Consider the following 14984-nt stretch of genomic DNA (forward strand, 5'->3'; position numbering starts at 1 on the left):
GCAGGAGCCGCCCTACCCGCCACTTATCTCCCGCCCCCAGAAGTGCTTGCTCACTGCAAAGGAAATTGTGACATCCTGGGAGCAGGCTTCCTCTTGCCCACAGTCATATCCGCTGAGCTCTCCAAGACCCTAGCCTTGCTGCCCACCTGGCCCATGGATGGGGGTGGAAGGGACCAACGCCAGGGCAACAGCCTCTGCCACCTGCTTAAGTTGGATCCTGGTCTAACTTCTAGGGAGACGTCTTTCCCACAAGAATCTTTAGCGGGAGCCCAGGGGTGGGGTGGGGTGAGGTTGGGGTGTGGGGGGGGTCAGTGTTTCCTCTTCCTTTAGGGTGGTGTCTAGCAAGGGGTGGGGGTGGGGCAGACAGAGGAAGAATACAGTGCAAAGCTGAGATTCCCCCTAGGTGCCCTTGGTCGATGGCCTCCACTAGAGGTCGGCGCGCTCTCCTGAGAGCCTTCGGACAGCACCACCCACGGAGCGGTGGCCTAGATCAGGCACACAGAAACACAGGCTCAGAGACTGCCCGGAATGTCCCACAGAATCCGGTTTCCCCACAAAGGGTGGGACCCAGCCACTCCCAAATGAGGCAGGTCCAATGGTAGGCAAGGTCAACCCCAGGGGCTGCTCCCCCAGCCACACTTGGCAGGGTGCCCTCCCTTCCCATGCAAGTGGCATATGCTCAGACTCCTCCCACTCTGTACCCACAGGTCTGACCCGATGCACCCCCGCTATCCTGGAGGCCCAGCGTTCTTAATGATCCTCTACACCCGTAAACTCTGTAGACTTGAGGAAACAGGACATTAAGGAGGATTGACAGCTGTATTCCCAAACAACAGGAGTCTGATGTAATGGCCAAGGCCACATATGGCCAGAAATGGGGACAGAGGAAGGGGCCAATGGACAAGAAGTGGGAAGCCCTCTCCCCCTCCAGGGAAGGGGGAAGACCATTATTCATGACTAGATGTGGCCAAAGGGCAGCACTACAGGTCACCTAAACAGAGGACTTAATAAACTACACCTGCCCCCGAAGCCTCACTCAGCTCTGGGCTGCAGGCAGGCAGACAGACCACATGCCGGGTCCCTGCTGAGTCACAGGATGATGACAGTGTGGGCTGGGGGCAAGCAAGCGACTTCTCTCCCCAGTTTCCCTGCCACAGAAACCAAAACTGCATCTTCCCTCCGTGGCCCTGCTGGGAACCTCTCAGTTTGTAGAAAGCTGCAGAGAGGAAGCAGAACCCTCAACTGTTGCAATCCGGTTATGAGAGAAAAAAAAGGCTTCTCTTGCTGACCTCCCAAAGCTCGCCAGCCCTGGTGGCCGTGGAAGGCTAGCCCATGCAAGACAGACTGTCATCTAAGAAATCTCCAAATTGGTGCTACCCAGCCAGTGACTCACTGCTGAGCGTCCTGGTCCTGGGAATAGGCAGGAATGATGGAGCCAAAGGCAGAGAGCTGAAGCGGCCAGGTCTGGGGACAGGGTCCAGAAAGGGTCACAAAGTACAGAGTGGGAGGGGGTGTCCAGCAGCAGGATGTACCTTCTGGTGGGAGGCTACAAGGGCCACAGAGAAAGGACAGAGAGGGCTGTGTTCCTTCCTGCTGTGCTTTCCCCAGAGGTATGGGCCAGCAGGTGGTGGCACACTCCGCCGGCCTGCACAGGCCTGGTGGCCACCCACAAGAAAAGAAAACTGGCTTGTGGGTTCACAGGCTACATAGACCTCACAAGCAACAGGGCCTCCCCACAGAGCCCTCACTTCTTTCTCCCCTCTTCTTCTCAGGGCTTGTGCCAAACTCATTTCACAAGACCAGACCTGCCTGCAGGAGCAGGCTCAAGGACTTGGCAGCCTGCTGGCTTCTTTGGGGGTATTCCACAGTACGACCGTAAGCTCGCGGCTCCCTCTGAGCCAACTAGAACAGCCTGGGCATCACAACCCACCACAGATGCGGGGAGCTGCCAACGTAGAGCGTATGGGAGCTTGTCGGCTGTGTGTGGGTGTGGCACCCTGCTCTTAGAGAGGACCAGCCCTAGATCCCCCTCTGCACCATCTATCTGGGCTTCCTCTGGACTACTAGCCAGCCGAACCAGCAGAGTTGTGAATGCCTTCCACCTTAGCTGGGGACTCTTGTCCTAGGAGCTGCAGGGGTAGGGAGTAGATTCTGTATCCTTAGAGCTCAAGATACAACAATTGGTCACGGGTGTAGCTCAGTAGTAGAAAGCTGGCTTGGCATACATAAGGCTCTGGAATCGTATGCAGCTAGGAGCCCCAGCTCAAAGCTCCTCTGGGAACTTCATGGCTCTGGAAGCTGCCGGCAGAGGCAGGTCCCCTCCAGCCACAGAGATGCAGGTGCTCTGAGCAGAACTGAGCCCTCTCACACCCCAGACAAGCAGCAGCAGGCCATGCGGCAGGGCTTCAGGCTGGGATGCTGACCACAGCTTTAGGGGACAGTACAGAGACAGCAAATGGGCGGCTGGGTTCTAGGCTGCTTGTCTAGCTGGCTGGTCTCCTAAGAAGACTTTATATTGTGCCCCACTTCTGCTGCCCCTCCCTGGGGGTCAAGATGCCAGGACAAAGGAGGCTCCCACAGAGGGAGCGTTCAACACTGGGCCCCACAGCAACATGAGCTTGCTTCAGAATGGAAGATCTGCTTGACACAGGAACAATGGCTACTGGGAACTGGGTTTTCGTCAGCCTTCAAAACCAGAAGAGTACAGGCCCAGTGGTCGGGGCAGGATGCGGTGCAGCCTTGGGGGGAAAGGCTGAGTAAAGTGGTGCACTTTACTTCTCTGGGGTTCCCTGACACCAAGATGTGAAACACCACCCAGCTGGGGTTTTGTCTGATCGCCCACCCAATTTCCATCTGCCATCTTGGAGTGTGGCTCCCGAGAAAGGAACTGCCTGACTAGGGGAAGCAGGGTGGCAGGTACAGCTCTACTGTGTGATTGTGAGTGAGCTACTCAACACCTCCAACTCAATGTGCTGTTTATGTGGGCTTCCGAGACCTGGGTGTCTCTGTCACCAATAACTGGGGCTCATCTATCATACAGCATGCTCCACTGAGGGACAAAGTCTCACGCTGTCCTACGGAGTCCTTGTATAGTGTGGGTCCTTCAGCCAAAACCAGGCAGTGCCCCGGCCAGGTATGAGCACTCAAAAGCACCAAAGGATTGCAGGTTGCCCTGGGAATGTTTTCCTCAACCTGCTCAGGACAGGGAGCTCGGCATCCTGCCCAGAGCTCCTTCTGCAGGGTAGATGCCCCTCAGCAGGAAGGGAACGCGCCAGCCAAACACTTGCTGGCTTGTAAACTGACATTAAGAAGCTAATAAACTTGATTTCCCAGAACTCTGCCCTGGGGCACCCTACTTCCCCAGGAAGAGGCTGGTCCCAGTCACAGTGGGTGCCAAGGGGTTAGGGCACTTGGACACAGGGCCATCCAAGCTATACCCACAGCAGGTGACTCTTCAATGCGACCTGCTAGCACTTTGGGGCAGTGTAGGAGTCTCATGGCATGCTGGGGGCCCGAGTCAGGGCTCACGTGTGGTCTGGTGACTCTGTCACGGTTTCCTCTGTGAGATGGGGTGATGGTCACTACACAGATGGCAGGCAGGCCCTGCGTGCACAAGCAGTAGCTACCTAAAGGCTTTTCCCCCTGGCTGAGCGTTGCCACCGTGACCCATCCACTCAGCCTACGAGCCACGTGACAGGCTTCTCCCTGACAGGTGGGGTTATAAATCAAGGCTCACCTATGTTCAATCACTGCGCTACCTCCCCTAGGCAGGGGCTGTAGTCTGCTTAGGTCCTGAGTTTTTTATACTTTAAAGAATTAAGGGCTGGCAAGATGGCTCACCGGGTTAAGAGCACTGACTGCTCTTCCAAAGGTCCTGAGTTCAAATCCCAGCAACCACATGGTGGCTCACAACCATCTGGAATGAGATCTGATGCCTTCTTCTGGTGTGTCTGAAGACAGCTACAGTGTACTTATGTAATATAATAAATAAATCTTAAAAAAAGAAAAATTGTTAAAAAAAAAAGAATTACTTTCATTGTTATTTTTCTCTGTGTGTACAGGCATTTTTATCTGCGTGTATTTCTTTCTTTCTTTCCTTCTTTCTTTCTTTCTTTTTGGCTTTTTTTTTTTTTTTTTTTTTTTTGAGACAAGGTTTCTCTGTGTAGCCCTGGCTGTCCTGGACCTCACTCTGTAGACCAGGCTGGCCTCGAACTCAGAAATCCACCTGCCTCTGCCTCCCAAGTGCTGGGATTAGAGGCATTCACCACCGCCGCCCGGCTGTGTGTATTTCTATACCCCACGTACAGGCAGTGACTGTGGAGACCAGGGGAGTTCTGTTGGGTATGGAAACAGAGTTACAGATGGCTGCAAGCCAGCATATGGATGCTGGGAATTGAATCCAAGTTCTCTGCAAGAGCAGCCAGCTCTCCACCAGTTCTTAACCCTACCCCTCTTGAAACGTGAAAAGCGGTATGTCTGGAGTGGCCGCTCGCCCTGTCTGGGTGCAAATGCCTTTGGCTCCGGAAAGCCCTCCCCTACATCCAACACCTACTGCTTGTGTAGCACGACTCAGCTATCAAAGAGCTTTCACAAGCATTATCTCATTAATTGAGGCAGGGCGGAGGCCACTGTCATTATGCAGCCTGACTGATAAAGTCCCTCGGGGCCCAGCTGAGCCTTCAGTTTTCAGTCCCGGGTCTACCTAGAATGCCACAACAGGTTCTGCACCCTTCAGGGAGGGACCCACCTGGAGAGGGGAAAGGCACCCCGTGCCAGGGACCAGGGGCAGCTGGCTCCCACCCTGTGCAGGGACGAGGGGCAGCTGGCTCCCCTACACCACTGTGGTACTGTGGCCACCTACTGAGGCAGGGGAGCAGGACTTGGCAACATGCCCGCTCTCAGCCCCAAGGGGTTCTCTACCCCGGACACTGCTCCTGGTAGAGTTGAGGTCACCCTGACGTGCTTTCTATTCCGTCATCCCAGCAGCTTACAAGGCACGGTTTCTCCCATGACCCAAGCCTGTGCCAGCCACAGCAGTCTGGCTGCTCACTTCAGTGTCCCCACTAGGCACACCCACATGTCCACAGGCCACTATTAGAGTCGTCACCTCATAGTCCTCCACTGTCTAGCCGGAGAAGGTGAGGTAAGTCTACTTAAGTGACCCACTCCACCGTGCAGCCCCTTCCTACGGACTCGAGTCTGCTGGCCCAGGATCGCGCTTCCTGGGCCTGAGCTTGGAATCACCTGCCCTTCTGGCCAACCATGGCGACTATCATCCCACACCCTGCCAGAACTCACTTGGCTCAGACCACTGAGCGGGAGCCAGGACAGTGAGGCCGACCCTGCCTTCCAGCAGCTGTTGAAGCCCACATGCTTGCATCTGGGTCCCTAAATAAATCTGGTGAAGGGAGGATGGTACCCAGCGACTCTCCATAGCTCTCTGAAGATGACAAGAGGTTTTCCTTATGCCGGTCTGCTGCCTAGAAAGGCCAGGGACACTTTAGGGCAGTCCCGGAAAAGCCTCCGTCCCTCCCAACAACGGGGCAGGCGTGGCCGGGTCCTCTTGAGAGGGTTGCCTGTGTGCCAAGAGCTGCCCAGCCTGGCAGCGTCCCTGTCCCAGGGCCATGCTGGCTGCTGAGGTCAACCAGTACTCCTCCCCCAGCCTGTCTGAGTTGGATAGGAAACTAGGAGCTGCTCCCAATGGCACAGATGGTGAGGTCACTTTGGAAATCCCCTTGAGCAATACCTAGGCAGGATCCCATGACTTCCAAGGAACATGCTGGATTGGGGTGGGGGACATGCTGCTCGAGGAATGCACAGCTAGCTCCCAGAGGCTAGTAGTGTGAGGGGACCCAGGGCCAGTAGACAGCATCAAGTTACCCGAACACAAACATGAACACTTGCCGGCCCCTTGACATCTACTTGCTGTCATCTGGAGCCTGTCTTGGACAGTTTATACAAGCAGTGGAGCTAGAGAGATGGCTCAGCGATGGCTCAGCAGTTACTACCACTGGAAGCTCTTCTTCTTTTTTTTTTTTTTTCCGAGACAGGGTTTCTCTGTGTAGCACTGGCTGTCCTGGAGCTCACTCTGTAGACCAGGTTGGCCTTGAACTCAGAAATCCGCCTGCCTCTGCCTCCCAAGTGCTGGGATTAAGTGCTGGGATTAAAGGCGTGCGCCACCACCGCCTGGCTATCCGGGTGCTCTTCTAAAGGACCCAGACTGATTCCTAGCATTTCCGGGGCAGCTGGCAACCATCTGTAACTCCAGTTCCAGGGGATCCAATACCTTCTTCTGGTTTCACATACTGCACAGACACACACAACCAAGGAGGACACTGCCCAGAGCTCAGGTCACAAGAAAAACATCAGTGAGCCCAGAGGAGGCCGGAGACCCCAGTGGTCCTCCTGTTCCAAGTCTGCGGTGATTTATCCCTGCGCTTTCGGAAGTCCCCTCCCGGGCAGCTGAGTGTATAGAAGGGGTGGGGGTGGGGTGGACACTGACCAGAATGAACTAGTTAAGCCAGAGTCACAGGTTTGGGGTAGGTGGCTTTGAGGAGGTCTGGGTGTTAACTTTATGCCTTCAGAGGCATACACAGTAGTGACTGCTACCGTGTAAAGGTCTGGTCTTAGGTTGGCTTTTGAGACAGGGTCTCAAACGGCCCAGACTGACCTCACATTTACTCTGTTATTGAAAGTGACAAACTCCTGACTCTCCTGCCACTACCTGCCAAGGCTTGGCTTTCAAAGCACAAACTGCCAAGTCTGGCTGCACATCCGGGTTTTATGGTTAAAAGGCCAAAATCAACCAGCCAACCTGAGACACGCCCCTTCCATCCCCCCAATGCTTCTCCCTTCTTACCCCACCAGAGCTCCCAAGCAAGAAGTCCAAAACTAGACAGGACAAAGGAGGTGGAAATGCTAGCTGCCGGAAGAGCGGACTCCGGTCCTGACCTACCCAGCTGGCAACACCCCCACCTCCATTCCCAGAAAGCTAGGAGTACAGCCCAGGAGCCCAACTCAGCGGTTTTGGGGGCCCTGTGGGTGGAAAGCTCTTTACCAGGCTTCATCGCTCACCCTCACTCAGCAAATACTACCACAGAGCCCGAGCTCAGCCTGGCCAGGGTTCCCACTACCACAGGAGCTGCCCATCCTCTTGGAAGGAAAGTGACAGGAGCCACAGGGAATCAGTAGATCTGTTGTTCCCTGGTGTAAAGAGCTAGGGGAGTTAGTTCTGTGTTCAGAAGGAAAATTCCAGTTGGTCACATGGCAGTCCCCCATCCAGGGGGCCTGAGCTTGTCCAGCTTTGGGAAACTTCATGGGAGCGGAGCTTGGTTCTGCCCTTCCTCCATCCCCAGGCATACTCTGGCCTGCCCTGTGTCTGAAGCTATCCTGGGGTAACTCCAGACCCGTGCTTTGAGGGAGCCACTCTTCCCAGCCTCTCCTCCACGGGGCCAGTGGCCAGCCGTCAAAGGATAGATTTGTGGCACCAACCTAGGACACTTGCCAGAGCAAAACCTGCCCGCGCGCCTCTTTATCTCCCATCTTACTAAGATTCATCCTGGTTCTTCCCTCAGTCCCTACTGAGGTAGGGAGAGAAATTCACAAGAAGTGCCCTAATGGGCTGCGGTCCTAGGATGGTTTCTCAATGTTGACTTTTGGGGGGATCCAGTTCTGTACTGTGGGGCAGACCTGTGAGGGCCAAGTGTCTCCAGGCACTGCCAAATATCCTTAGCGGGCAAAAAGCACCCCTAAGCTGAGAAACCAACTTTCATTTTCTTCTCCCTGACGACAGACAGACACAACAGCACACAACACAGATGCTGGGGACAGTATTTCACCAGCAGACACTGGAACCCCCAATCTAGCTGGTTGAGAAACCGCTCCACCTATGGGGCAATTCCTCAGGCACACCTCACCTTCACTCTCTACGTTCCAGCCCTACAGACTCGCGGCTCAGGGTTTCCTGGAGCTGGATCACGGCACGGACCTGGGTTCCCTTCTGCCCTGGGGTGGCGGTGGAGACCTGGGCCCTACAGATCTTACGCTCCCTAACTTTCAACCCAATGCAGAAACATGAGCTGGGGGCCCATCTCTCCAAACCCCTCGGTCCTTAGGCCAGCAGTCCTGAGCACACTTTCTGAGCCGCGGACTACTCGGGCAGTGTGAGCCTTTCCCATCCCCCACCCCCGCACCTGTTACTACCACGGCGGCGAAACTCCACGCACAAACTGCTGCCCCGGGACTTTGGAAGTTCACCCGGGAGACAGGGGAGTAGACTCTTAAGGTCTAAAAGGGGTTTCTGGTTGGAAGGCGGAGCCGCGTGTTCCAACACTGGGCAGTGCCCTCTCTTCCTCCCTGGGCTTTTAAACCTCTGCGCAAACCACGCGCCCAGACCTCCGGTGACTGTGCCCCGGGGAACCCCTAAGCGTCCCAGTCCCAGCAGAGGCCAGGGATCTGCGGAAGGGATCCAGCGATCTGGCGGGCACAGAGTCCAGCCTCGGCCCCCAGGGCGCTCCGCGGGGCGCGCAGCCCCCGACCCTCTCCGCGGCCGTCCGGGGCAGCCCCGTGACTCCCTAGACACCCGAGGCCTAGCAGACCCGAGCTCGGCCGCGCCCAGCTCCCCGAGCTCACCTCTCGGAGGCCCCACGTCCCGGGAAGCGGCTGCGAGCGCAGTGGGCAGCGGCGGGGCGGCGGCGACAAGGCTGGGGCGCCGGCGCTCCGCCTCTTCCCTACCTGCGCGAGGGCGCGGGGCGGAGCCTGTGGTGGGCGGGGCCTCGCAGAGGCGGAGCTTCTTGGCGCGTGGGCGGTGCTTCGGGGGGCGTTGTCGGCCCGCTGCTTTTGCCTGGGCTTGTGGCTCCTTCTGCTCCACTTAAGGCCACATTTAAACACCTGCCTAGCGTACAGATCTCAGGTTCGATCTCCAGCAACACACGCGCGCACACGCGGACACACCCCCAATAACAACCAAGCGAAAAAAAAAAAAACCCACTCAATTTCCCCTTCTCTTTCTCGTGCGACCTCAGGCTCCTCTGACTCCAGGAGCCTCCACTTGGCTTGCAACCTTTCCAGCTGCGCGAATGGGTGCAGCTCCATCCTCTAGTAAGCTTTGCTCTTCTCCTCTAGTTAGCTGCTGTCTCTCCTCCATTACAATGACCTCTCCTCAGGCCTGGCATCCCTTCTAGGCCAGACCGGGGCCTTGCTGGAAGTTGGGTCTTGTCCCCTTAACCACCCCAGGACTAAACACGGAGCAGCGGGAAAGGGGACCGAGGAGGTGTGCAGAGGGATAGTGAGTGAGCTTGGCGTCCCAGACTGGCAGCTAGTTCTTAGGGATGTCCCTTAGGAAAATGTGAATGTTGCCCTGCAGAGGAAGGCCCTCCACATCTCAGTGTGGTGGTCAGCCTCCTGGGGAGTGTGTGGCCCAGGGCCAGGCTTTACACACTCTAGCCTAGCCAAAACTGACCAAGTAGCTTGCTTTGTTGGCTATAACAAGAAAAAACTATAAATGCGGGGAAGTGGTGGTGCCTAGTGGACCTGAGCTCTGCCATGCCCAGCTCCCAGAGCTCACCTTTAATCCCAGCACTTGGGAGGCAGAGGCAGGCAGATTTCTGAGTTCGAGGCCAGCCTGGTATACAGAGTGAGTTCCTGGGCTACACAGAGAAACCCTGCCTCGAAAAAAAAGAAAAAAGAAGAAGAAAAAAACCCAGAGTATCCTCAGGAGCCAGGGGTTCAAATCCTGACCTGCCATTGACTGCTCACGTGGCCTTAGACAAAACCCCTGAGCCTCCTGGGCCTCAGCTTTCCCCTCTCTGAGCGTCCCCAGTAACAGGAAGTCCCTGTAGGGCACCTGGCTCTAACTACCAGCTGCTGTTGTCTTTGCTATTATTAGTAGTGGTGGCAGCAGGCCCTCCCTCAATTTTAAGCCAAAAGCTTTTGTCCTCTTTTTTTTTTAAGATTTATTTATTTATTTTATGTGTATGAGTACACTGTAGCTATACAGATGGCCGTGAGCCATCATGTTGCTGCTGGGAATTGAACTCAGGACCTCTGCTTGTTCTGAGGCCCCGCTCCACCCTGCTCCTGCCCCGGACACTGTAGCTGTCTTCAGACACACCAGAAAAGGGCGTCAGATCTCATCACAGATGATTGTGAGCCACCATGTGGTTGCTGGGATCCAAACTCAGGACCTTCGGAAGAGCAGTCTTACCTGCTGAGCCATCTTGCCAGCCCGGCTTTTGTCCTCCTTAGCCCACATCTCTAGCCACCCTGGGCCCGTAGGAGCTGGGCTATGCTTCCCCATCGCCCTGCTGGACCCAGAAGTCCCTCCCTTAACTCTGCCCTGGGAGGTGGCATCATGTGATATTCTTACCTACTTCCTGGTAAGGTACCACTCTTCATGTTCACGTACCAGTCCTGTACGAAGACCTAAATTTATGACACCTCCAGCACTCATATGCTCCCACCTAGGAGCATTCACTCGACCCGTGCAGCTCCTAAAGAAGAGCAGCAGGGCAGAGAAGGGCAGGGGCTGCCCCTTATACAGACAGCTAGGGCCTCACTTAGCCACTTGGGATTTGACGTGGAAACTTGTGGCAGGCAGGAAATGGCAGAGGAAAGAACTGAACCTGTACCCCCAGGTCTGGAGTCCCCATACTCAGCCTCTGCACGGATAAACTTTCTTTTTGAAGCCCTGGCCCAGCCAGAGAGAATGGAGAGGCCACCACCAGGGGGCGCTGCAACAGGGCTGCTTTCAGAGGTGAGCCAGGTCTCTGGGCTCCTGCATAGCTCTTAACCACCCTGCCTCCAGTCTACCACCTTGGTGGGTTAGGTAGAGCAGAGGTTAAGAGCACTGACTACTCTTCCAGAGGTCCTGAGTTCCATTCCCAGCAACCACAATGTAATGGAATCTGATGCCCTCCTCTGGTGCTGTGTCTGACAGGTGTGTCTGACAGCTACAGTGGACTCATAAATAAAATAAATAAATCTTTTTTAAAAAATTGGAGCAGGAGAAATTATTGTATGGTTGGAACCCAGGTTCAGCTCCCAGCATGCGCTCGGGGCTTGCAAACACTTCTAACTCTAGTTCCAGGAGATTAAATATCCTTATTACACCTGCACAAGCATGCATATCATACATACATACTTAACACATACACACACATGCATACATACATAATACAGGCAAAACACTCGCTCATGTAAAATAAATAAATAAAATACATGTGCAGCACATACTTAGAGCTTGAGTTAGTTCCTATTAGGAAAGGTGATAAACCTCTCCTTCCCATTCCCCAGCCATGGAATGGCAAGGCTGGGCAAAGGCAGATAATAACCCCAGACTTGAGAGGGGTTTCTTTGAAGCACAGACAGGGAGCATTTAGTGGGCCCTCCGCACATCCTGAGGAGGAATCCATGCTGAGAACAGCAAAAGAGCCAGCCGTGGGGGTTAAGGGTGCAGGTGGGAGGCTGGACTTGCCTGGTATGTGTGTGAGTTCCATCAGGTGAGGATCATTCTGTCTGTGCCATGTGGCAGAGAGCATCAGGCAGGCAGAGGTACCGTGGGGCTGCTGGAACCATCCGGGCCCAATCCGACTCTCAGCCTAGCAGAGGCTGCTCGTCACCTGGGCTGGGCTGGGCTGTGCCCTCACTGCTGGACGGCTGAGCCATGTCCTCACCCCTGGATGGCCAAGGACAAGAACATACATGATGCTTCGTGTGACATCAGAGATTTGTGCCATGTTGACCTAACTGTGGAGGTGGAGAGATCACAGACTTGGCTGCAGTAAGCCACCTCTCCTGCCCTCTGTGGGAGAGTGAGAAGCTGTTGGGTGTAACATGTGGGAATGTCACATTGCAGCTGTTAAAAGCAATGAGGTAACTGTGTGTTGATAAGGAATTACCTCCAAAATGCCCTTGAATAGAAAAACAAAAAGTGGAGTATATACACTCACTACATTTTTATAACTTTAAAAAAAACTATAAAAAATTGAAAGTGAATAGATAACTTATTAATGAAAAAATTGAGACAGTACCTTGCTCCGTTAAGCAGACTTGCCTTGAATTTTATTTGTTTCTTTATCTTGTCTTGAGACAAGGTCTCACTATCTAGCCTTGGCTGGCCTGGAACTTGAATATGTAGCCCAGACTGGCCTCAAACTCAGAGAGATTCCACCTGTCTCTGCCTCTGCCTCCTGGGAGCTAAGATTAAAGATGTGAGCCAGTACACCCAGTTGGTCTGCAACTTGTTTGTTTGTTTGTTTGTTTTTCCAAACAGAGTTTCTTTATCTAGTCCTGGAAGACCAGGCCATCCTTGAACTCAGAAATATCTGCCTCTGCTCCCCAAGTGCTGGGATTAAAGCTATGTACAACCACCAACTTGATTTTTTTTTTTTTAATTTTTAAAATTGTATATGCATTGGGCGGGAGCAATGGCTCAGTGGTTAAGAGTCCTGAGTTCAATTCCCAGCAACCACATGGTGGCTCACAACCATCTGTAATGGGATCTTCTGGTGGTGTGTGTGAAGACAGCAACAGTGACAATGTACTCACATATGCAAAATAAACAAATCTTTAAAATTGTATATGCATGAGTGTCTTACCTGCCTGCGCGCTTGTGCATGATCTTACCTGGAGAGGCCGGAAGAGCGCACTGGATCCCGCGGAACTGGAGTTACGTACAGATGGTTGTGAGCTAGCATGTGGATGCTAGGAATTGAACCAAGGTCCTCTGAAAGAACAGTCAGTGTTCTAAACTGCTGAGCCATCTCTCCAGGCCCAGGCCTTGAACTCCTGTTCCTCCTGCCTTAATCACCCAAATGCTAGATGGCGGAGAACCACCGCGCCTGGCTAAAATGGATTTATTTCTGTTGGGATTTATTTTGTTTGCTTTTTAAAGACAGGCTCCAGGCTGGTGTGTACCTCACTCTATATATACCCCCAGGCTGGTCTCAAATTTAGCAATCCTCCTGCCTTTACTTCTTGAGTGCTAGGATTTTAGGTGTACAGCAGCAGGCCAAGCATTCTCAGTTTTAGAATGGGATGCCTTGGCCCTCTGTAATTGAGGCAGATGCACGCTCCCAGCCTGAGACCTCTCTCAAGACTTACCATGCAACTCTGGAAAGATTTACATAAAAGGATCTTGAAATCAATTTGACAGCAACCACTAGGAACTTTTTGTTTGTTTGTTTTTGTTTTTCGAGACAGGGTTTCTCTGTGTAGCCCTGGCTGTCCTGGAACTCACTCTGTAGACCAGGCTGGCCTCAAACTCAGAAATCCACCTGCCTCTGCCTCCTGAGTGCTGGGATTAAAGGCGTGTGCCACCACTGTCCGGCTCATTATGAACTTTTTAACTTTTTACTCTTATTTCTGTAAACTATGATTCTGTGTGTATTAATGTGTGTGTGCATATATGTGTGTGTTGTATGTGTGTGTGCACGCGCGTGTAAGCTGAGGACAATCTCAGGCATTGTTTCTCAGGCTTGTCCACCTTATTTTGATACACTGTCTCTCAGTAGCCTGGGACTCACCATCAGGCTAGGCTAGCAGGCCAGTGAGCTCCAAGAGCCTCCTGTCCCTACTTTTCTGCTTCTGAGCTTTCAAATGTGCATTATCATGACTGGCTTTAATGAGGTCTCTGTTCAGGTTTGGAGAGATCCAAACCCCGTGTCCAGGGCTGAAGAGCACAGAGACTGAGGCAGAGTCCTGAATCGGAGGCCATGTTCTTTCCAGTCACCATGATGAACAATTTTTGTGCTTTAGGATGGCCTTCTGGCAGTGTTCAGAGCACACTGGGTTGTGTGACCATGAAGAGCTGCTACCAGTCTAGAGGAGGAGGAGTTAGGAGGGACCCCAGGAAGCAAACAGGAAGGATGATAAAGATGTCTCCTCAGAGTGTGGCTGACACGGGCCTAAGGCCTCCCATCCACCAGGAAGCAAAATCAGAATGCCACAGAACCCAGTGAAGTTAAACTTCAGGGGAAGGAAGGACAACAGTAGCTGGTATTCATAGTGCATAGTCTCCATCTAGTGGCCGTATCTAGTACTGCAAGAAGAAATCCACGTGTCCGCCCGCCGCCCCACCCCTCCCCCCTAACAGAAAACCTCGCTCTGCCAACTCAAGGTTAAAGGTGAAAAGCAGAGCCAGGGCTAACTCCAGACAGCCTGTTCAGTCAAACCCTAGGTAGATCTTTGAGCACTTCCCTGGAAGCACACTGCACCTGGGAAGGGCGCCAGCGCCCACCTTCAGACCCGCAGACTCGAGGACTCAGGCAGGAAGCACATGTGGCCAGAATCTTGGGATTTTGAGAAGTTTTCTGCTCTCCCTGGCACTTCCATCCTTGAAAGTGACTTTGTGTTCCATCCCTCCCGGTAGCATACTCCTTCCTAGTGGCATGACCACCCTTCAGCACAGGAGCGGCATTGGCCTCAGGCAGGACACTGACAGGCTAGCTGGCCTCTGGGAATGAACAGACTTTGTTATTTCAGATCCATTCTCACCTATAACTAATTGTCCAGCTGGCTATATTGTCACCCTCCAACCCCCTTCCACCCCACCCCCTGACAACTCACTCCTTAGAGCCCCTCCCTCCCACCTCCTTGGAGGCAAGCGCTGTGAGTTGGAGGCCAGCCTGGTCTACTGAGTGAGATCCAGGACGGCCAGGGCTACACAGGGAAACCCTGTCTAGGGAGAAACACAGAGTCTCAGTCTTGTGTTGGCTCACAGTTTGGGGGTACAGTTCCTGTGGCATGAGGCAGCTGGTCACGCGGCATTTTGAGAAAGAGAGCAGAGACTAGAGATGAGTGCTGGTGCCAGCTAGCCTTCTCCCTTTTCGGCAGCTGGAGACCGCAGCGGGTGCGGTGGGGCCTCCAGCACTCAGGGCAGGTAAGTGAATCTAGGCGTGTCCAGGGGCTTCCCATCTCAGTTAAGTGAATCTAAGAATGCTCGCAGAGGTGCCCAGAGCTCTGTCTGACGGGTGACTAGATCCTGC

At 53.8% G+C, this 14984-nt stretch overlaps 1 protein-coding gene and 1 long non-coding RNA gene across 5 annotated transcripts in view; one reads left to right on the plus strand and one right to left on the minus strand.

Annotated features, from left to right (window-relative positions):
• The window catches only part of Rhbdf2 (rhomboid 5 homolog 2), a 26456-nt gene extending 17713 nt beyond the window's left edge, over window positions 1-8743 (minus strand). For 2 of the 4 annotated variants that reach the window (XM_031352453.1, XM_031352452.1), the window contains exon 1: window positions 8632-8743. The gene's annotated coding sequence lies outside the window, so the exon portion shown is untranslated. The remainder of the gene's footprint in view (window positions 1-8631) is intronic. The other 2 variants (XM_031352456.1, XM_031352455.1) reach the window with 2 other exon arrangements.
• On the plus strand, window positions 445-1064 carry LOC116077719. The gene is made up of 2 exons (XR_004113310.1): window positions 445-598; window positions 708-1064. It is a non-coding gene; the product is annotated as an uncharacterized LOC116077719 (long non-coding RNA).
• Window positions 8744-14984: the final 6241 nt, after the last annotated feature.

This window comes from Mastomys coucha, unplaced genomic scaffold (genome assembly GCF_008632895.1).
Source record: "Mastomys coucha isolate ucsf_1 unplaced genomic scaffold, UCSF_Mcou_1 pScaffold5, whole genome shotgun sequence".
Classification (NCBI taxonomy): Eukaryota; Metazoa; Chordata; class Mammalia; order Rodentia; family Muridae; genus Mastomys; species Mastomys coucha.